We start from the raw sequence: 22837 nt of genomic DNA, 5'->3' as shown, positions 1-22837 counted from the left end.
TTTAGAGCCACTCTTGCATGTACAATTGGAAGCAATACATACCACAAGGAAAAGTATCTTTTCCATAATATGTCTTCAAACATTTCAATTATAGTGATACATGTTCTTTAATTTGCATGTGTTGAAAACAGTGAAGACCGCGCCATACCAACTGAGTTGTTTTAAGCAACTTGTTCCATTCTAAATTCACATACTAACCATAAATCTAATAGAAATTCAAGAGACAAACAATTTAATAACTCAGTACTCACATATTGACCATAAAATCTAATTGTTGATTTGTGTTTGTAACAACTAGTACGAGGAGTCTACCACTAGAGTCAATGATACAAAAAAAAGATACGATTAGATAGATGTTGCACGCATATAGTTAGATAGAAGCAGTTGGATTAAAAAAAGGAGAAGATAGAGCTGAATGAAGAAAACTCGTTGTGAACAGATTTACGACCATGAGTGCTGCACAATGTCCAGTGTTCCTACATCTTCTCCAGCTATCATGTCTATCTCCATATCAATCACTTTATTGTTGCCTCTTCAGCACATCCATTTGTGTCTTGTCCCGTGCGGTAAAATAATCCCCACAGAAAGTGCTCACTGTTCCATCCTACAAGAACATACACAGGGTGAGATCAAGCTCCTGAATTGGAACTTACATTCAAGGCACACAAACTACATATAAAACAATCCAAGTTATATATATTTCACCCCCGATTGTACAATCAGTACTTATACAGCTTGGCCTGATGACTTACTGCATTTAAGCATTTAAATTCAAATGGAACCAAACAAGTATTGCCAACTAAGAAAGGAATAATCTTCTCGATAAAATGGAAAATTGATCTTCTACAGAGCATAATTGAATACACATATTACCTAAAAATTCATGAAAGGGAATAAGAAAATGAGAAAAGAACATAGAGATTATAAATGTACTTTGAGAATCACTGCAAAGGGTTGTGGATGCTAGTATAAGCAACTCAAAATCATTGATAAGAGTTTCATCACCAAATCCTTGGTACGCATGAACTTCACCAGGGCAATAATCTCTCAGACCTACATATAATGCGAAATGCAAATCAATTTTTAATAAACGTATTCCTGGGCAAGGGCGCAGTTCTACTTCGAAACCCTTATCCCCTTTCAGAAAGATATATAGGGTAGAAGTTGACCTTTTTCTCCCACTTATGAAGAAATACAATCCTATGTCTTCTTTACCTAGGCAATGATTGTTGAATAAACTTGGCCAGATATCCCCACACGGAAATAGCTCAAGTTTAAGAGTATCAGGCAATAGTCCTGAGAACTCATACACCTTACGTCGAACTTTGTAAGAGGATGAGCTTGGATACAATTATTGAATATCTCAGGTACAAGTTTCAGTGCATCTAAGATGTCAAAACTTCCCCTAAAATGCAAATAAGAGAAGGACTAATTATTATAGGAAATCAAACTTGTATTCCTGTTGAGTGGTGTGAATTCTTCAAGTAAAAAAAGATAAATATATATATATATATATATATATATATATATATACTATCTTATCTTAAATCTTAAAGCATGAACTCCCTAACTTGAATGTTAAATTACTATAACCCAACTTAAAACACCCAATTCATTATATATTCTATATTTAATATTATATTTATATACACTATATTATATTAAAAGCAGACATCCTTGCACATTGATGGGTAGTGACTTTTCCGAAAGTTGTGACATTTTTTTATAGAGTTATGACTTTTTCGATGAGTTATGACATTTTCGGAAAGTTGTGATATTTCTGAAGGGTTATGACTTATCTAAAAGACACGATAAGTACCTTTTCATATACTATCCTTTGGTGTCTATAAATAGAGGGGATTTATCACACTTTTAAACTATGAATTTTCTAAGTTTTCTATTCTTCTACTTAAAACAAGGAAGATTGTGAGAGTTGTTCGATTATGCAATTACAATATTTTTTGTGGGTAAATTAGATAGATCAATAAAAATTGATGCAACAAGGAGAATGAAATAACTTAACATCAAAAGAGAACACTATCATGATAATTAATATGCACTGATTTTCATAGCCATAAAATATACTTTTGCAGCAACTCTTACTTTACAAGAAGTTCATTGATTTTCCGTTGCACAAACTACAACTTGGTGTTCAGAATCTGAAAAGTCTCAAATTGTTGGAGAAAAAGTATTTGATCAAAAGCTTGTTGAAGAATCCAAACTACATTTAATAAGTACTCTTTCATTTTCAATTTATTTGTTGTACCCTTATTTTTATTCAGTTTAATAAAAGACATTTTATATATTCTACATATGATCCTTAAATTAAAAGTCTTCTTTATTTATTTAAATTTCATATCAAATTAAAATTAGACCAATCTATATCATCTTTTTTCTAGCTATACTACCTTAAAAGAATGAACTAATAAATTAAATGTTAAATTATTATAAGACCCCAACATAAAACACCAAACGTAGTAATCTTCTATATTTTATATTGTATTATATTTATTTATGTGTATTATATTATATTAATTAAAGGCAGACAAATTTTCACATTGAAGGGTTGTTACATTTTGCCAAAGTTATAACTTTTCTGATGAGTTGTGACCTCTTTAAAGGGTTGTGACTTTTTATAGGGTTGCAACTTTTTCGAAGAGTTGTTACTTTTCCGAAGGGTTGCGACTCCGAGAGTTGTGACTTTTCCGAATGGTTGCGACTTTTCCAAAGAGTTATGACTTTTCCAATGAGTTTTGATCTTTCTGAAGGGTTGTGACTTTTCTAAAGGGTTCTGACTTCTTTTTGATAAGGAACCACAAGTAGTTGTTCATACAGTACCCTTTGTTGGCTGTAAAAGAGGGGCTTCGTCAAATTTTTAAACTACATTTTTAAAAAAAATATTATTATTATTATTCTTCTTAAAACACTCAATTTAGTATATCTTCTATATTTTTATAACAAGAAACAATATGCACATATAATACTACACATTTTTAACTATAAATGGAGGGGTTTTCTCACATTTTTAAACTACGCTTTTTTATGTTTTCTATTCTTCACTTTGTAAAACCTCAAGTTTGATTTACAAACGTTGACAATCTCAAAGTTCAGTGAAATTAGAACACTCCATAACATGAGTGTTAAATTAATCTAATACTCCAGCTAAAACATCCAATTAAGTATATATTCTATATTTTATATCAATATTTATTTATATTATATTATAATAAAAGTAAGAACACCTACAAAACAACAATAACAAAGTAATGCACTATGCCGAAAGAAATAGAAAGTTTATTTAATAGGTGTAACTAAGAGATTTTAAGAGTGACTAATTTTTTATTTAGCAATATTCATATTATTTTTAAAAATAGTTTGGTACATGGTTTGATTTTTACGTGCAACGCACGCGCATCAAAACTAGTATATATATATATTTATAATCAAAGGTAAACTTCTCTATTTTTTGACTCATAAAGAAAGGCATATTCGAGTTTCAAGGACACAAAAATAAATCCATGAAGCAATTTCTCAATCAAAAAAACATAAATAGCAAGTTCCACATAATTTTGCACTCTACATCTCATTAAGTTGCAGAACTGAAATTTTTTAGAAAATAAACAATATATAGCTCCCATATAACCGACTTACCTACAGTTTCTTCTTTCCCTTACTTGAAAAAAATCAGATGGTCCATAATACAATGATATAAGTGGAAATAACTTCAAGTCCTCAAAGATTTTATCGATATTATTGGTAATCAAGTTTACTATAGTCTTACTAACGAGTATCTATTCAAATTATCATTATGTGACAAATGCAATTTATGAGCAGAACTCTTTCCCATAGTTAGGCATATATTATACCGTGCCCTATTCATATTTTACTTATACTAATGTCATCCCAAGAGCTTTCTTGCACCCCAACTAATTTTTTGGGCAACATGTCCATCACACGGGGGGAATTTCTTAAACTCATATGCTAAAGACTAGCTTGCTGCATCAAAAGAAGTCAGAAGGTAACCAGAGAGAAATATGCAAAAGACTGTTTTGCTGAATTTGAAATTTTGGAGGTTAGTTTACCCTGCGTTAAACTGTGTTAGAAATTAGTGTGCATTCATGAAGGATACTTACTTCCAGGAAAGAACTAGAGCAGGATCATAAGGTGTGCCATAGATGAATTCTTCATTCAACTCTCATTCACAGCAGCAGGACTTCTGTGCTCCAGAATGGTAGAACCAGTTGACATAAAAATAGGTTACATCCGTTGAATGAAAGTACAAAAGTATATGATAGAAAATGAAATTTCTGAAGGAGAGAGTTATAAGAAGGGGACAAATTAAACAAATTAATGAATACAAAAGATGTTGGTGAGGACTTAACCTTTAGATAATTGTACTATTTTTTGGCTTTGTTTAGTGTTTCTTACATTTTTAAGATTTTGAGGTTTTGTGTATCCTGCTGATCCTAAAGACCGCTACACTGCACTTTTCTTAGGAAAATAATTTGAAATTTGAACACTAGGATTGCTAAAATGTCCTTGAGTCACGATTGCCATGGATTCGGTTGGCGCAACTTTTGAGGAGACAATATTTATCAGTGGAGATCCATATTTCTTGATGCCTGATGGAAGACCAAGTTCTTCTTCAAAATGTGGATATCTCACTTTCTCAGTCTTTACCTCATTTCCTAGTTAATACAATTTGCACTCCCATGAGGAAACTTCCTATGTTTCTTTGGTTGCACAGTACTCTGACAAATCATTGCAGAGGATTCCTTCAATTGCACAATTTCTAGTCCATGTGATGAAGACATAATTCCTTTGCCAATGTCACATTCTTCACAACACCAATCAACTGGTGCATCAACATAATCGCCTGACACAAAATTTCTGATAGGAAGAAGACTATGTATTTATAAAAATACAAGTAGTTTTTAAGAGAATTACATGTCACAACATGCTAATGAAAGATGTAATGTACCTCCTAGGTGAAACCAAATATACAATACCATTGGGATCTGAATACCAGAAAGATTAGACATTAGTATAGAAAAATCATTTGTAGGAGGTAGTATGTGACTTACACGATGCAAATCCAAAATTAGTCGGGATTTAATGTGAATACTTAGAAAAAAAAAAAGGAAAATTCCTTACTCTCCCTAAGAGGTAATATTACTTTCATTTAGGATTTTAGTTCTATTCCACAGTAATACCTATTTAAGATTCCAAAAGGAAAGCAAAATGATAATCTAACTAGTTATTTCCTTCAAGAGGAACATCCCCTTGTGTGAAAAGATCAACTTCTCCCTTAGAAATGGCAACTCAACAAAAAAAGAAAGGGTTTGGGATTGGGACAATGTTTGAGGTTTACAAATAACCTATGTATATATATATATATATATGCCAAGAGGTGATGAATGAAATACGTATAAGAGAGTCATGACTTTCAACTCATCTGACTATCTTTACATGCTAAAAATTGAGAGATAGAGGACTTACTTGTGCATGTCAACATTTTTACACTTATACCAAGTAGTAATTTCTTCTTGAAAACCTATATCACCACAAATTTTCAAAACGTTTTTTCTGCAAGTTCATAAGAAAAAATAAGAAATTCAGAATCAACATTACCATATGAATAAAATGAAGAATGAGGAAAGAAAATGTCAGCAATTACACAAAGGTAAATCATAATCAGCAAAATCATGTTTTCATGTTCATTTAGCTCACATCCTTATATATGTAATAAATCTGTCTTTTGGAGCAAACATATATCCACTTCATTCCAAGTATTATCTGTAAACTATAGATAGGAAAAAAAATATTTTCCTTGAATATTCTTTGGTTATGTCTCATCCAAACTTGAAACACCTTCAGTGCTCCTCCTTAAGAAGCACTTTAATACATGACAAGAAATTGGTTTGTTGGTTTGTACTTTAATATAGTACAACTTATATTCTCTTATATATTTTTATATTTGGGTTCAACTCATCATGTGAGTACCACATCTTTTTGTGATGCACATATGGACTCTCAGGGTGGTGCTGATCCTCGCTAAGCACTTCACTCATTCTATTGGTTGTGGTGAGCCTTATATATCATTGAGGAACTTTTCCTTATGAAGTGACATTTTTTTGTATGTTTTTGGGTATTGTAAGGGTGTTGTCTCATGTTCAACTTAGAAGTTCCATCTATACCATACTCATGTCATGTTTTATCTTGTAAAATTCCTAATGTAGCCTCGCATAGGTTTTTTATGATGTTATATCTTTTTATTTTTACGTTTCACTTAATGAATTACTCAATGTTGTATGACATTCTTTACCTTTCGCTTCTATGTACCTATCAAGTTCGTAAGTGGTATCAGAGAATTAGAGTTTGTTGACGATCACATATATGATTATATGATTGAGAGACTATACAGACATTTAAACAATAGGTTTGTAAATGAGAGATTTCTACCCTTGATCGTGCTATGAGCTTAAAGAAATAAATTCCAATTCTTGTTGAATTCCATGTGTGTCAAATGACTAAGTGATGAGAAAGATTTGCAATTCTCGAGTGATGACACCACCCATCGGGTAAGATTATCAAGTGTCTGTTAGAAAAAAAAATGAGACTCAAGGATGAAATTGGATTGTTGTGAGGGTCATATGTGTTCAGAGAGGAGGCATATAATCTAAGTATTGAACTTTGTCAATCCTTGAAAAAGTTATTTAAGAGATATTAATCTAATTACATTATAAGTATCGAACTTTTTCTATCCTTGAACTATAAGGATATTTTCCACAAATTCAATTTAAAGAAACGACAATTATCAATTTTTATAATATATATTTTTGCTAGATATCGTATAATTAAAACTCAAACTAGAATCAGAAATCCAAAATATTCTTCAATAAATTAGAGTTAAATGAAACGCATCTTTCAAAAAAATTAAACACTCCACATTTAAAAAATTTCTTTTATATTTCCCATAAAACAAGAAAAAAATACTTAATCCCAATGCTAATCGTCATTCAAAAAAGATTATCTGCCTTTGCCATTAAAACAATAAGTGCAGAATCACATAAACATTATATATGTGTAAAACAAAGAAATTGTAAGATAAACGAGTAGAATTTTACCATGTGTGCCTGATGAATGTTGTTTGATTCCATTTGATCTCCAAGGCAACACATAGACAAACAAAGAAAAGAAGGTCTGAAATGGTCTAACACAACATACAACTCGTATGTTTTGCTACAATTTCTTTTTCACCCACTTTTATTTGTTATTTGAATTTCGATAATCTCTAGACATGACTATTTGACTAAACTATCTCAATTAATTACTTAGTACTCCCTCTATTCCGTAGTAATTGAATTTTTTAGGGTTTTTTCATTGTTCAAAGTTTAAGATGAATGTTTGAACTTTTTTCCATATTTACTCTTTTATTTAATGAAGCTTTATATAATATATTTTCTATAAAACTTCAAGATGAATGTCTGACTTTTTTTTTTCATATTTGTCCTTTCCTTTTATGGAGTTTTATATTTATAGGAGATAAGTTCCACTTACAAAGTTATATTATGTTCTCACAAAGGGTAATATTGGAAAATATGGTTTAAATTATGTTCTTGAATATTTTTCTTGATTAGTTTGCATTGCCTCATAAATTCATTAATATGGAATAATGGGAGTATTAGATATTTGAAAATGATTTGGATAATAATTAATTAATGCTAAAATTAAGACACAATTATTTTACCCGTATGACTACAGATTTTGTGAGAAATATTTAACTTTTAAAGAGATATAGTTATACCCACAAGTTCTAAAACTAATTACAATATCCTTAAGTTTGTATTATCATTCAATAATGAAAATGTTCCTTGAAAAGTTATGGTAACGAACATAACTAAGAGAATCTGAATAAATAGGAAGAAAACAAAAAAAAAATCATTGATTTTTATACAAAAAACTACTAATATTACTTATAATTGAAAGTGAATTCAGAGAGCAAACTCATATAAAAATGGTGTAAGACTGGTTCTCTACACATTTATTATATTATTTAGTGTGCATGACTGAAATGAACAAATAGTGAGAACACAGAAGGGTTAAGGATTGATTATGTGACATATGTTATCTGGTATAAGTAAAAGTTCGACAGTTCAAAGATATTGAATCTATTGATTTACCAAGTTTACCTAATATATGTTCACAATAAGAGTTCATAGGAAAACTTTCTTATCCATATGTGATAAATTCTTATTTTTATATCACAAAATATTTTCATGCATATTTTCATAATAAAGTCATTCCATTCATATAGGGCTTATTGGATTTCACTAAAGGCTAAGCTTTAAGTACGAGAAGTAATAAAATTGGAAATTGGAGGAAAATACGTTCCGGAGAAAATAAAAATTATTTCTTCCCCATTGTGGAGGTGAAGAGGATATATTTTGTACTTTTGAGTTAAAATAATTATTCTAACTATTAAAGGGTTGAGAAGAGAGACACCCGCGGGTCGTCATCATCATGGCTCACTAGATTTTGAATTTGACTTCGTATTTGATTGGACAAATTTTCTTTTTATTTTCACTAATTAATTTCCTTTTTTACCTGATAGTAATATTAATTTATTGATTCTTAAAATTTGTACGGAAAAAGCCTATATTTTTGAATGAATAGTGACTTCCCTTCAACGAAATAACATATCTAAACGTTAATATGTATAAACTAATTTAAAATATACTAACTGTAACACCCCGATCCTAGAACAAACCAAAATGAAGATTTTAGAGTTTCAGGTGCAACCCATTGTTGCCACTCATGAGCCGTAGGGTAACCCATGGCCCGTGTTGTTGGTTCGTGGATGGCTACCTACGACCCTTCCCCAGAAACCCCCCAGAAATTAGTGTAAGTGTCGATCCACGGCCGTACTTACGGACCTGGTCCGTGTCCGTAGATCAGACCCCTAATTTCAGCTCCCACTTGCCGATCGATGATTGACCAACACTGACCGTTGGTCGATCAACGGTCCATCGGTCCTGTTCGTTGGTGACCCCGACAACTTTTAAGTCAGGGTTTTTTAGTATTTTTCTTATGTGTTGGACCCCTAAACTACGTCGTTTAACCCTTAAACTACGTAGTTTTTGTTAGTTTCAGCCTAGTAACTAAACTAGAATCTACCATAAGCAATTCATTCACCAAAAACATAGAAAATTAGAACCAGAAGGGGAAAGAGTCGACCAAGCCCTAGTCCAAAAACGCAACATGTTTTCATCAGTTTCAACCCCAAAATCAAAAGATTTCTCCGTGGAATTGTCACCAGGTATGTGGGATTTCACTAGTGGGTTCATTTCGCCCATTAGGTCCCTGATTTCTGTCAAAATCTTGATTCCCTTACTATTATCTAGACCTAGGGTTTCTAGAATGTTAGAAATTGTTGGGTTTTAGTTGTTAGAATGATCCAAGTCAGATAATCATGATTTCAATATCTTTTGGTGTAGATTCTTTCATAAATTCAGAACCCTAGCTTTGTAGTTCTTTTAGTTCATGAATTACACATGCTAGGTCAGATATGTACATGCATGTCTCAGTTTTTGAATGTCCATTATCAATATATTAATGTTGCATTAATGTTTGCATGCCATTTGATTGCCAGTATTATAGTTTTTCAGTCATAGAATGTTAATTACTTAATCAATTGGGAAAAGCTTAATACCGAGTGTACTAGGGTCAGTCACCCTCAAGTCCCATAACTACGTGCCCCGTAGGTTGTAACTCCCCTATGTGCGCATCATTTTAGTGATCACGCCAGCATGTCTCTACACATCTGCAGGGTATATTGGGTCTTCTCGATGGGGTTATACATTGGACACCACATTTTGCTCATGTGATTTTATTTCGATTATTACTAGCTCCCTTACAGTTCAGTCAGATTCAGTATTCAGTCTCAGCATGTTATAAACTTGGTCATTACATTCAGTTTAGCCATGTTCAGTATTTCAGTATCTTTATCATGTTCAAATTATATCATTTCTTTATTAATTGCTTGTTCAGTTATGTTATTATTCAGCTTTACTTTATCATGCATGCTCAGTACCTTTGAATTACTGACACATACTCTGTGCTACTTCTTCTTGTGATATAGGTTCAGGTCCTCAACACTCAGATCACGCATAAATCGGTTCCCGATCTTCTGTTCAGCAACATCAGTGGTGAGTCCTAATTCATCGAAGATGGTTGACATGTTATCTTTCCATTTAGTCTTTAGTTTTCATTTTGCTAGATTTAATTGGGGTATGTCCCAGTACTTCTTGTCAGTTTAGAGGCTTATTTCAGACATAGTTAGATTCAACTTTAGTATTTGAGTTTGACTTTTTAGTTGTATTCAAACTCTCAATTTTCATATATCAGATTTAGTATATGGGTATTCCCCATCATTTCAGATTATCTCATGATTAGCTTCCGTAAAATATTTATTGATTTAATTTATCTTAGTACACCTATGATATGTCAGCAGGGTTAGCTTGGGGTAACTCGTGATCCTAGGTCCCGTGTCCGCGTCCTAAGGGTAGCCTCGGGGTGTGACAAACTTTCTATCAAAGCACTAGGTTTAAGAGTCCTAGGATGTCTGAAAAGTTACATTAAGTAGATTCATTTTCATGGGTGTGAAGTGCACCACATCTAATGAGAGGGAGGCTACGAAGTGTTTTAGGAAAACATCATTTTCTTGCTACTCTTATCGTGTATGAGGTATGATCCAATTTATCGTTCTTATCCTTCGTTGTGCATTTCAGATTATGCCTCCTCGTAGAGCTTATGCAAGTAATGCAAATGCCAGGAATGCAAACAGAGCTCCTCCAGTTCCAGGAAGCATTGAATGTTGAATTTCGAATGCTATCCAGTTGTTGGCTCAGAGTGTGACCAACCAAAATAATCAGAATGGTCCAGTTCGGCAAATACTAATGTTTTGTCAGTTGCAGCTAGAGTGCGAGATTTTGTTAGGATGAATCCGCCTGAGTTCTTAGGATCGCAGATTTGTAAGGATCCCTAAACCTTCATAGATGAGGTCAAAAAGGGCTTTGGAGTGATGCAGGTAACTAGGAATGATCGGGTTGAGTTGGCATTTTACCAGCTTAAGGATGTGGCTCATATCTGGTATACTCAGTGGAAAGAGAACGGGGTTACAGATGCAACTCCCATCACTTGAGAATGCTTTAGTGAGACCTTTCTCGACAGGTTCTTCCCAAGAGAGTTAAGGGAGGCAAAAGCTCAGGAGTTCTTGAACTTGAGGAAGGTAACATGACAATCCAAGAGTATGGACTCAAGTTCACCCAACTCTCCATGTATGCTCCTCACATGGTTGTTGATTCCAGGGCTTAAATGAACAAGTTTCTATATGGAGTGTCACACTTAGTGAAAACACAATGTAGGAATGCTATGTTGCTGGAAAATATGAATATCTCTAGGCTCATGACTCATGCTCAGCAGGTTGATGGAGATGAGCTTAGGGAATAGGCTAAGGAGAATAAAAGGTTAGAATATGAAGCTATGAGTATTTAAACAGAAATTAGGTGGTGGAAATCACTCGTAGTTTCAGCAAAAATCTTCAGCTCCAGCAACTTGATCAGCTAGTGTTTCATCCTCCAAGTTCAGATATGATCAGAAAGGTAGGGTATCAGGCTCTAAGTCTCAGGAGTGCTTCAAGCACCAGAACCTACCCAACTTGTCCTAAGTGTGGTAAAAACCATCGGGTCGAATGTCTTGCAGGAAAGAAGGATGCTTTGGGTGTGGTCAGTCTGGTCATAGGTTACGAGATTGTCCTTCAAAACAGGGTCAAAGAGGTGTTAATAGTAGAGCTCAATCCACAACTTCAGTAGCGCCAGTAGGCCTCCCGACTAAACAGGGTAACTTATCTGGTACAGGTGGTGGATAGCGCCAAAATAGGCTATATGCTCTTCAGGCTCGCCAGGATGAGGAGGATTCTCCTGATGTGGTCTCTGCTATGTTATGAGTCTTTAATCTCGATGTTTATGCTTTGTTTGATCTAGGGGCTACTCTTTCCTTTGTAACTCCTTATACAACATCAAGTTTGATGTTAGTCCAGAAACTCTCTCGGAACCCTTCTCAGTCTCTACTCTAGTGGTGACCCAGTTATAGCTAGACTGGTATACATAAATTGCCCTGTCACAGTCTCCAAAAAAGTCACCTCAGTAGATCTTGTAGATAAGAAATGGTAGACTTCGATGTCATTCTAGGCATGCATTGTTTATATTCCTATTATGCCTCAGTCGATTTTAGAACTAGGATTGTTTGTTTTCAGTTTCCAGATCAACTAATATTAGAATGGAAGGGTAGTAGGTTAGCGCCTATGGGTCGATTCATTTCTACCTTAAGGCCAGAAAAATGATCTCTAAGGGTTGTCTCTATCATCTAGTTCGTGTGAAGGATTCAAGCACCGAAACTCCAACTCTTGAGTCGTTCCAGTAGTTAATAAGTTCCTAGAAGAGTTTCCCAAAGATCTTCTCGGAGTTCCTCCCAAAGGAAAATCGACTTTGGAATTGATCTCCTTCCTGATACCCAGTCTATCTCTACTCCTCTTACATGATGGCTCCATTTGAGTTTAAAGAATTGAAAGAGCAGTTAAAAGACCTTTTAGATAAGGGCTTCATCAGACCTAGTATTTCGCCATGGGGTGCACCAGTGTTGTTTGTGAAAAAGAAAGATGGTTCTCTCAGGATGTGCATTGACTATCGGCGGTTGAACAAAGTCACAATCAAGAATAAGTATCCCACCCGCTAGATTGATGACTTATTCGACCAACTTCAGGGTGCTAGTCATTTCTCAAAGATAGACCTCAAATTCGGTTATCATTAGCTCAGAGTCAAGATATTGACATTCCAAAGACAGGCTTCAGAACTCGGTATGGTCATTATTAATATGTAGTTATGTCATTTGGACTAACCAATGCTCCTACAACTTTCATGGATTTGATGAACAGGGTGTTCAAGTAGTACTTGGACTTGTTCTTTATCATGTTTATTGATGATATCCTCATTTACTCTAGGAATGAATAAAAACATGCGAGTCATTTGAGGGTTGTCCTGCAAACTCTCAAATATCACCAGTTATTTGGTAAGTTTAGCAACTGTGAGTTTTGGTTGCAATCTGTTGCTTTCCTTGGTCATATTGTGTCTAGCGAAGGAATCTAAGTGGATTCTCAGAAAATAAAAGCAGTGAAACAATGGCCCATACCTACCTCTCCTACAAATATCAAAAGTTTCTTAGGTTTGGCTGGTTATTATAGAAGGTTCTTCGAAGGATTTTCATCCATAGCCTCTCCATTGACTATATTAACTCAGAAATAGGTTAAGTTTTAGTGGTCAGATGATTGTGAGAAAAGCTTTGCAGAACTGAAAACTAGGTTGACTAAACTCCTGTTTGGACTCTTTCAGAGGGTTCAGACAGTTATATTATCTATTGTGATACATCTAGAGTCAGCCTAGGTTGTGTGTTGATGGAACGAGGTAAGGTTATAGCTTATGCTTCTAGACAACTTAAGGTGCATGAGAGGAACTATCCAACTCATAACCTCGAGCTTGCAGCAGTGGTGTTTGCACTTAAGATTTGGAGGCATTACTAGTATGTTGTTCACGTAGATTTGTTCACAGACCATACGAGCCTTCGGTATGTGTTCACCCAGAAAGAGATGAATCTTCACCAAAGGATTTGGCTTGAGTTCCTGAAGGATTATGATATGAGTTTGCATTACCATCTTACTAAGGCCAATGTAGTAGTAGATGTTTTTAGTAGACTATCTATGAGTAGTGTAGCCCATGTTGAGGAAGAAAGAAAGGAACTATAAAAAGAGGTTCACAAGCTTGCTTGCTTGAGAATTCGCCTTATGAGCATATAAGATGGTGGTGTATCAATTCGGAATAAGTCAGAATCTTCATTGGTAGTGGGGGTTAAGGAAAAGCAAGACAGTCATCTGATATTGCTTCAACTAAAAGGTGCAGTCCATTGGCAGATAGTTGAGGTTTTCTCCCAAGGGGGAGATGGTGTGCTTCGCTATCAGGGTCGATTATGTGTTCCAAAGGTAGGTGAGTTGAGACAGCATATTCTCGCAGAAGCCCATAATTCCAGGTATTCTATTCATCCAGGCACCACTAAGATGTACCGTGATCTGCGGGAAGTCTTTCAATGGAATGGTATAAAAACGAATATAGCAAATTTTATGGCTAAGTGCCCCATTTGTGAGCAAGTCAAGGTAAAACATCAGAAACCAGGTGGTATGACTCAAGAGATCGACATTCCTACTTGGAAGTGGGAAGTGATCAGCATGGGCGTCCTTGATGAGTCCACAAACTGGACTCATTTAGGGCTTTATTTTGATAGAAATAGTGTTCTCGAATGCTTATTTTGTCTCAATATCTGATGAAGACTTTTAAGTTTCAGGTAAATGAAGTTTTAGTGATGCGAAGCCCTGAGGAAGATGATAAAAAGGCGATGAAAGGAGCAGTCGGTGCTTCACTGAATAGTTTCGCGATGCAGTACTATACCACCCAATGGTCCAGAATGTGAAGATGCTGAAGGCAAGCATGAAACAGCGATGAAACAAAGAAAGGCAGTCACCGAGTCATTCGACGACATCGACTAACTTCGCCATAAGATCCACCAGCGCTATTTTGTAAACCTATAAATACCAACTTATTATTAATTTTAGGGAGTCGAACTTTTATTTTAATTTCCATAATAGAATAGTACTTTTTGGATATTTTTCTCTCAAGTTTGGAGAGGGTTTTTGGGGAGACTTGAAGAGAAAAGGATTTTATCTTCCCCAAGTTGGAGTGGGTCTTCTCCATTCTTGTTCTTTTGCTTAAATCAAGGTTTAATTTCTTATACCCATTTGATTTTACTATCATTTTAGGTGTTTTTGTTATTTCTTGATGTGTGGCTAAAAACCCCATTCTTGGGGTGTGATTTAGCAAATATGTGTTGATATTATTATTGGGTCTTGCTCGGTGATAGGTTAGATGTACTTTAATGGTGATTTTACCTAGTGGTTGTGGTTTAATCTAAAGGGTTTGTAGTTGCAAATAGAAAGCCAGCCATATGTTTTAGGCATGCCGAGAGGGAGGTTGCGAAACCAAGACCATTAGACTAATGGCCTAAGGTGTGGATCGCCATGAGGTTCAGCCAGAGAGGGTGAGCCCTAGTCCATATCCTAACACTCAGCTCGAGAGAGTGAGTGCAGTAAGGCATAGCCTGGTCTTCATGCGGTACATGGGTGTCCAAGAGCAACCATTTGAAATGGGGTAAGTTGCCCGAGAGGGAACTTATTTCCATCTAAAGCTTATCCAAGTCACTATGATCTTCCAAATTTCCTTTCAAAAGCTTGTACACAACTACTTATCTCCACTTGTATTGCGGTGACACTCCAAGAACATTTCCCCATACTTGATTTTCTTGTTAATTTTTTCTATTTTTACTACTTGTGACAAAACCCCCAAATTGATATTTCACACTTTCGTGTCACCCCCCTTTAATTTACCATGTTTTTGTTCATTAATGTCTTTAGCTACGACTAGTTAGAGCTTAATGTTATTTTTTTTTATCAATTCTCAAAACCAATCCTTTGGGACACGACCCCAACCTTTAGTTGGGTTAGTATACTATCGACGATCGTAGACAATCATACCGGAGGTTAGTGTCGTTGGTCATGATAAGCATCAAAATGGTGCCACTACCGAGGAGTGGTGTAATTTTAGAATTTTTAGATTAGTAGAGTTTTTGTTCTTCTTATTTGTAATCTACTTACCTAATTCTTAGTTTTGTCTAGCTGTTTGTGTGTTGAGATAGGATAACGAGTATACATGATGGGGATGGTAGACTAACGGAGCACCTCCCAGAAGAAGTGATGACATTCAGGGATCACATCTTGAACTTCAAGCATCTAGAAGGAGAACCTTTGCATGAGTCGTGGGTGAGGTTTAAAACATTATTGATACCATGCCCAACTCATGAAATCGTCGATTTAGTTCTAGTGGAATGCTTCTATAGGAGTGTGAATCCCGGAAACAGAGGGATAATCGACCGACTCATGCCAGGTGGTCGTGAAAAATATTTTTATGAGATCGCAACCATATTCCTTGACCTTATGGCTAAAACCAATAAGGATACTAAGAAAGACCAAGAATTGATCATTTTGCTGGGTCAGATGGATAACTTGACCCAAAAGGTCGAGGAAGTGGAGGTGATGTTCAAAGAAAAGCGCAAATGCGGATCACTTATTTATTAGGGAAGATCTATAGGGGTTGAAAGTAAACATTTCAAATATATGTTATTAACCATTTTTCAAAAGTTAAATGAGAAAGATAGAGTGCTAGAGAAGATTAAGGAAAATGTAGAAGTGCTACACCAGATGAGTGATACTCACTCTAGATCTATCCAACTAATTGAAACTCTCTTGGGTCATATAATGCCTCACGTCCATCAAACACAAGGCGAGGGATTTCTAAACGATGTTTTGGATAATCCCAAAAGTGGAATTTAGATGCTAACCCACGTCGTGCCACGACGTTAACAAAGGCGATGTTTGGGAGGCAACCCAAAGACCTTAACTACTTTAATTTTGGTATTTTTTTTTTTTAATAAAGGTGTTTTGATTTTGTAGAATTGGGCATGAAAAATTTGTGAAAAAGTACAGGATGAAGTACGCAAGTCCAACCGGCAATTGCTACTAAAACCGCGTTTGGATCCTCACTTTGATTGAAGTCCTGTAAAACTCGGCGGGATAGATGAACATTCAGCAGATCACCAAGTAGTGAAGCAAATCCAACTAATGTGCCAAATGGAATAGATTTGAATGGATTTTATAAATCACGGGTCTGAACTTTCAACCTTTCTCATATACTCTCACTCTTAATATTCGCAAAATCACACCTACTTTGTATTTTCAAATTTTTGTACCTCGTAAGTATTTTAGCTGCTTTAGTAGTGCTCAGATCTATAATAACCTGCCGCTCAGCATCACAGTCTTGACCTAATCTGCCCAAAAGGTTGGTTCTCCAAACCCTGCATTTAATTATGATATTTATAATCCCATTCCAGGTAATTTTATCCTAGGTCATGTGTTTTGCCTCTTTGATGAATTCAGGCCTTTCAGCGTGCTGAGACCAGCTCGCTGAATCACTTGGTAGTTGGCCCAAAGGACTCCATCTCACTTTTTAATTTTTTGCTACTTGTAGTTAGTGTTCTGTAACTCTCAGCCAAAAAGCCCTAATCAGAAAAGGCAGACGACTTGCAAAAAGGTTTCCTTGATCTCCCTTTGTCTGCATCCCCTAACCCTTTTAAACTGCATCCTTCGCGGATAAAGTCTTGGTCGCCAAAAGCAGCTTGGTGACTCGCCGATGTGTTTGGCAAGTCTGTCTGTAATTGCATCTCTCTGAGCTTGGCTTACTTGTTTTAACTTCTTCCGAAATCTTTGTAGAAATGGCTAGATCTAAACTTTCAGAAAGAAGCAAGCCACCTCAAAGTAAACAAAAGACATTACAATCAAAAGGATACTAATATGTTCAAAAGAAAAGTTGCTAAACTTTCCACAAATGGTGAAAAAGGGAAGGGCAAATACAAGATCCTTAAATTGTCAGATGCAAGCACCAATAGTAATGGCCTTTATAGGAATTACTCCAACCAGTCTAAAAGCAAAGATGTGGGTTATAACGAGGAAGATATGCTAATAGCGCAGATGGTCGAGCGGTAAATTAAGAAGCTGAGAAATTCATCTCGGGCCAGGACTTACCAGCCTGCCACCACCACCCTCTAGTTCCAAAGAAGACAATGGTATTAGCACCTCCAGTGCAAGGTCCTCCGCCTAAATCTATGAATAAAGTAAAGACTGCGAGGCCAATATTTTTTTTGAGGAAAAATGTCTGTCCATAGATGGAGTTATAGACAGGGACCCAAAGATCGTGGAATGTCTGAGATACCACGAGTTCCAAATATTCACCAAACCCCGTGGCCCTTATATTCCAAATTGGGTAAGAGAGTTCTACAATGCATACAGTGCACTAATACCACAACAAAAGCAACTAGCAGAAGCCTTCAAAGAAGTCGACTATGTGGTTGTCTGAGATAAAGAGGTGAAGTGTGATAGTAAGTAAATCAATGCAATCTTGGGCATGTCCACAAACATTGGGGATCACTGCCAGTACTTGATTAGAACAAAGCAACTGTATGAGATGAAAAAGTGGTTAGCCCAATTAATTGCAGATGAGATTCTCAAGTGGTTAGGGGAAAGAGTTTCGATTGAAAAGAAAGAATTAAACATATCAGTAAGGTTCTGGTTCAGTTTTATCAAAAGCGAAGTTATGCCATCCAAGAATGAGTCAATCCTTCGCCTCACCCAGGAAGCTTGCCTGGGTTGCGTTACAGAGGGGACTCAGATAAATTTGGGAACAATCATCGCTTCAGAGATACTCATGCATGCAAGGCAGAGCCAAACCTCACTTCCATTCCCAGTCTTGATCACAGAATTATGCAAACGAGCCCAAGTACCTCGAGATACCAAGAGTGATGTGGAAGTGATACCCACAACCTCTAGTGATAACTGGAATATCGAAAATGAGTACCTTAAAGATCAAGTAGAAAGGAAGAAGGCAGAATTGGTGAAGTTAGCCAACAAAGAATCATCGGTTGCAAAAACATCTCTACCTACTCCGACCCTTGGGCCTTCAGTTCCCAGCTTCTTCTTACCCGAGCGTCCCTACTCCGGATGGGATAGTTGACTCTTTCTGCTGATCGTCGAGCTGCTAGACTAAAGACCTCTATTCCAAGCATGATCCAGATTGTCGTAACTAATGCTATAACACCGTTGAGCACTATCATTGCCGCCTTAGTAGCCAGAATAGCGGTGTGTGAGCACAACCAAGAGGCCACATAGAAGGTGACGACTTTAAAAGCTGGCATTGCTGAACTACGAAAAGACGTAGAAAAACTAAAGGCCACCGATGTGCCCATGATCTTTGGAATAGTGGAGATGCCAGATGATGCTTTGACTGAGACGGAAGAAATTATGATAGATGCTGCTGTGCAAGCTTTCTTGGCACAGTTTTCTGTTGCTAGATCTAGTGGAGCTGGTCCCTCTGGTGGTCACTGCGGGTAATGATGCCTAAACAGATGAAGCGACCCATTAGCCAGAATCACCTCTTTACCTCCCTCTCTATCTTTCTTTATCTTGCCTCATAAATTCTCATTACCTGCATTTGAGGACAAATTGCATTTTATTTGTGGTGGGTTGAGGCTCACATTTTGTGTGTTATTTGTGACTCATGTTTTGTCTATATTTGGGTTGTTCTATTTATAGTTGTGTTAATAACTACTTTTCTGTAGATGTTTCAGCTCGTGGCTCCTTTTACTTTTAATTGCAAAATGATTTTGACCCTTCCGATTTTTTTTGAATTTTTCACACATTTTTGCCACCCCTCATGAGTTGAATATGGTTGTTCTTTTGCAAGAATTTAAGTCTCGGTTTCGATCAATACCAATGACTTGAATAGTGCTCTCAATTGAACGAACATGAATGTATGGCTATGACGAGGCCCAATGAAATTGCATAGACAATATGTGACCTCGTTGCATCTCGTTGTTATTAGCCATTTATTGAATTGATTCTCTTGTAATGACCGTTGCACACTAGCGAAAGTGTGTAGTCTTGTTTGACTTAAGTGTCGATGCCTTATGTGATTATCTTGTTTTGAACCATGCATTAATAAACCTAGAATTTTCCCTTTTAGTCTGATTGATTGAGAAAGGTGTCCTCTTGAAATGATCTTAGGCAACTTTAAAGAGTGTGAACCAAATTTGACATATACTTCTTTTGTGGCCTACCCGTGAGTGTGTGAAACTCTTTTGAACACCCTTTGAGCATTACCTTTCTTTGGAAGAACCTTGATGAACCCTAGACCTTATTTGACCCACTACCTACAATCCTCTTCATTTGTGATTTAGTGAATAGCTAACATAGGATGAAATCCTAAGTTGGGGATGTGGCAAAAAGGAAAATGAGAAGTCAAGAAGTGCAAGAAAAAGACCCCCCTAACCCATAGGATTGCATAAGTGGAAACCCCTTCAATTTCTTTTAAAAAAAAACACTGTGGAATAAGGTACGAAGGAAATCGGGTTTCCAAGAAAGCCATAAAGGTGAATAAATAGGTGACTTAGAAGCATTAGAAAAAGAATTGATAAAAGAGGAGAAAGGGAATGCCTTGAGAATACCACATCCCACGAGGAAGGAGCCATTGAGCCTAAATGACCATACCTTTGCACTCATCCCCATTACAAGCCTTAGAAATACCTTTTTGATCTTGAGTAAGCCGAATCAAAAGTCGATTGGAAAATAAGGGCAAACCTATGGGTGAAAGCATGCATTGTGTTTCTCTTTTTGAGTGTAAGCGTTGCATCTGATTCCCGATCTTGAATTGATTAACTTCTGTGTGTGAATATGGAATCATTTTTTATGTGAGGGCATTTAGTTACTATTTTTCGAGCTTGAACTCGCACAAGTAGCAGGTATTGCGAGCATGAGAATCTCTGCTAATCGTGTGTCACAACTTGCATCTTTGAGTGCACAATTGATCTTTGCATAAGTAATTTGAATCTTGTTGTGTAGGTTCATCATTGAGACTTGTGTAGCACTATTTGAGACACCCTTTTTGAATGGCTGAACTTGAGTTTGCTTGAGGACAAGCAAAAGTTTATGTTGGGGGTGTTGATGAGTCCACAAATTGGACTCATTTAGGGCTTTATTTTGATAGAAATAGTGTCCTCGAATTCTTATTTTGTCTCAATATCTGATGAAAGCTTTTAAGTTTCAGGTATTTGATGTTTTAGTGGAAGCATGGACACTTAGGCGCAAAAAGAAACAAAAAGGCTGAAAAGAACGAAAAAGTTGAAGCATGAGCATCGCCAAAAGGACAAACTTCGCCCTTTGTTCTAATATGTGAAGACCTGAAGGAAGAGGATAAAAAAGGCGATGAAAGGAGAAGTCGGTGCTTCGCCGAATAGTTGCGCGACACAGTACTATACCCCCTAAATATCCAGAACATGAAGATGCTGATGACAAGCATGAAATGGCGATGAAACAGAAAAAGGGCGAGTTGCCTCTCTTGTTTTTAGGAAGACGATTCCCAGCCATTCTTCTAAGCTGATTTGAAAAGAAAACATTTGTTCCGTGACATGAGACATTTGGCGGCATCGACTAACTTCGCCGAAAGATCCGCCAGCTCTATTTTGTGAAGTCTATAAATACCGAACTTATTATTAATTTTAGGTAGTCAAACTTTTATTTTAATTTTCATAATAGAATAGTACTTTTTGGATATTGTTCTCTCAAGTTTGGAGAGGGTTTTTGGGGAGACTTGAAGAAAGAAGGGTTTCATCTTCCCCAAGTTGGAAGTGGGTCTTCTTCATTCTTCTTCCTTTTCTTAAATCAAGGTTTAATTTCTTATACCCATTTGATTTTACTATCATTTTAGGTGTATTTTATTATTTCTTGATGTGTGGCTAAAAACGCCCATTCTTGGGGTGTGATTTAGCAAATATTGTTGATATTATTGTTGCGTTTTGCGTGCTGATAGGTTGGATGTAGTTTAATGGTGATTACACCTAGTGGTTGTGGTTTAATCTAAATGGTTTGTAGTTGCAAATACAAAGCCACCCATGTGTTTTTGGTTTGCTCGAAAGGGAGGTCGCGAAACCAAGACCACTAGACTGATGGCCTAAGGAGTGGGTCGACATGAGGTTCAGCCTGAGAGGGTGAGACCTAGTCCCATATCCTAACATTCAGCTCGAGAAAGTGAGTGGGGTATGTCGTAGGTTGGTCTTCATGCGGCATATGGGTGTCCGAGAGTATTGCATTTGAAACGGGGTAAGTTGCCCGAGAGGGAACTTATTTCCATCTAAAGCTTAGTCAAGTCACTATTATCTTACAAATTCCCTTTCAAAAGCATGTACCCAACTACTTATCTCCACTTGTATTGCGGTCACACCCCAAGAACATTTCCCCATACTTGATTTTCTTGTTAATTTTTGATATTTTTACTACTTTTGACAAAAATCCCAAATTGATATTTGACCCTTTTGTGTCACCCCCTTTAATTTACCCTGTATTTTTTCATTAATGTCTTCAGCTACGACCAGTTAGAGCTTAATTTTATTTTTCTATCAATTGTCAAAACCACTCCCTTGGGACACGACCCCAACCTTTAGTTGGGTTACTATACTATCGACATTGAGACACTCATACCGTAGGTTAGTGTCTCTTTCTCACGATAAGCATCGGTCATCACATGTTTACCTTGTACTCGTAGACAATATGATTCCATTTGGGTGATAGTTGATAGAGTTACTAAGTCTTAGCGTTTTTTGTCGGTCAAGACTACAAATTCGGCGAAGGACTACGCCAAACTCTACATTAATGAGATACTCAGGTTGCATGGGGTTCTTTTGTCTATCATCTGACATACAGGTCCTTAATTTATCTCTCATTTTTGGATATCTTTACTGAAAGTTCTTGGTACTTAGGTTAATCTTAGCACAACATTTTATCCACATGCAGATGGGTAGGTAGAGCGTACCATTTAAACCTTAGAGGACATGTTGAGAGCTTGTGTGATCGATTTCAAGAGTAGTTGGGATGATCACCTTCCTGTTATAGAGTTTGCCTACAATAATAATTATCATTCCATCATTCAAATGGCCCCTTATGAGGCATTAATCGTAGACAAAATGATTCCATTTGGGTGATAGTTGATAGAGTTACTAAGTCTTAGCGTTTTTTTTT

The 22837-nt window shown here is 36.2% G+C and overlaps 1 non-coding gene and 1 pseudogene across 1 annotated transcript; both read right to left on the bottom strand.

The window, feature by feature from the left end:
- Positions 1-441: 441 nt before the first annotated feature.
- LOC125824849 (uncharacterized) lies at positions 442-18963 on the bottom strand (annotated as a pseudogene).
- On the bottom strand, positions 15917-16023 carry LOC125824873 (small nucleolar RNA R71). The gene has a single exon (XR_007442817.1). It is a non-coding gene; the product is annotated as a small nucleolar RNA R71 (small nucleolar RNA).
- Positions 18964-22837: the final 3874 nt, after the last annotated feature.

This window comes from Solanum verrucosum, unplaced genomic scaffold (genome assembly GCF_900185275.1).
Source record: "Solanum verrucosum unplaced genomic scaffold, falcon-dt-bn FXZP01000080.1, whole genome shotgun sequence".
NCBI classification, from domain to species: Eukaryota; Viridiplantae; Streptophyta; class Magnoliopsida; order Solanales; family Solanaceae; genus Solanum; species Solanum verrucosum.
The sequence above is the reverse complement of the archived record's forward strand: the minus strand, read 5'-3'. Positions and strand labels throughout refer to the sequence as shown.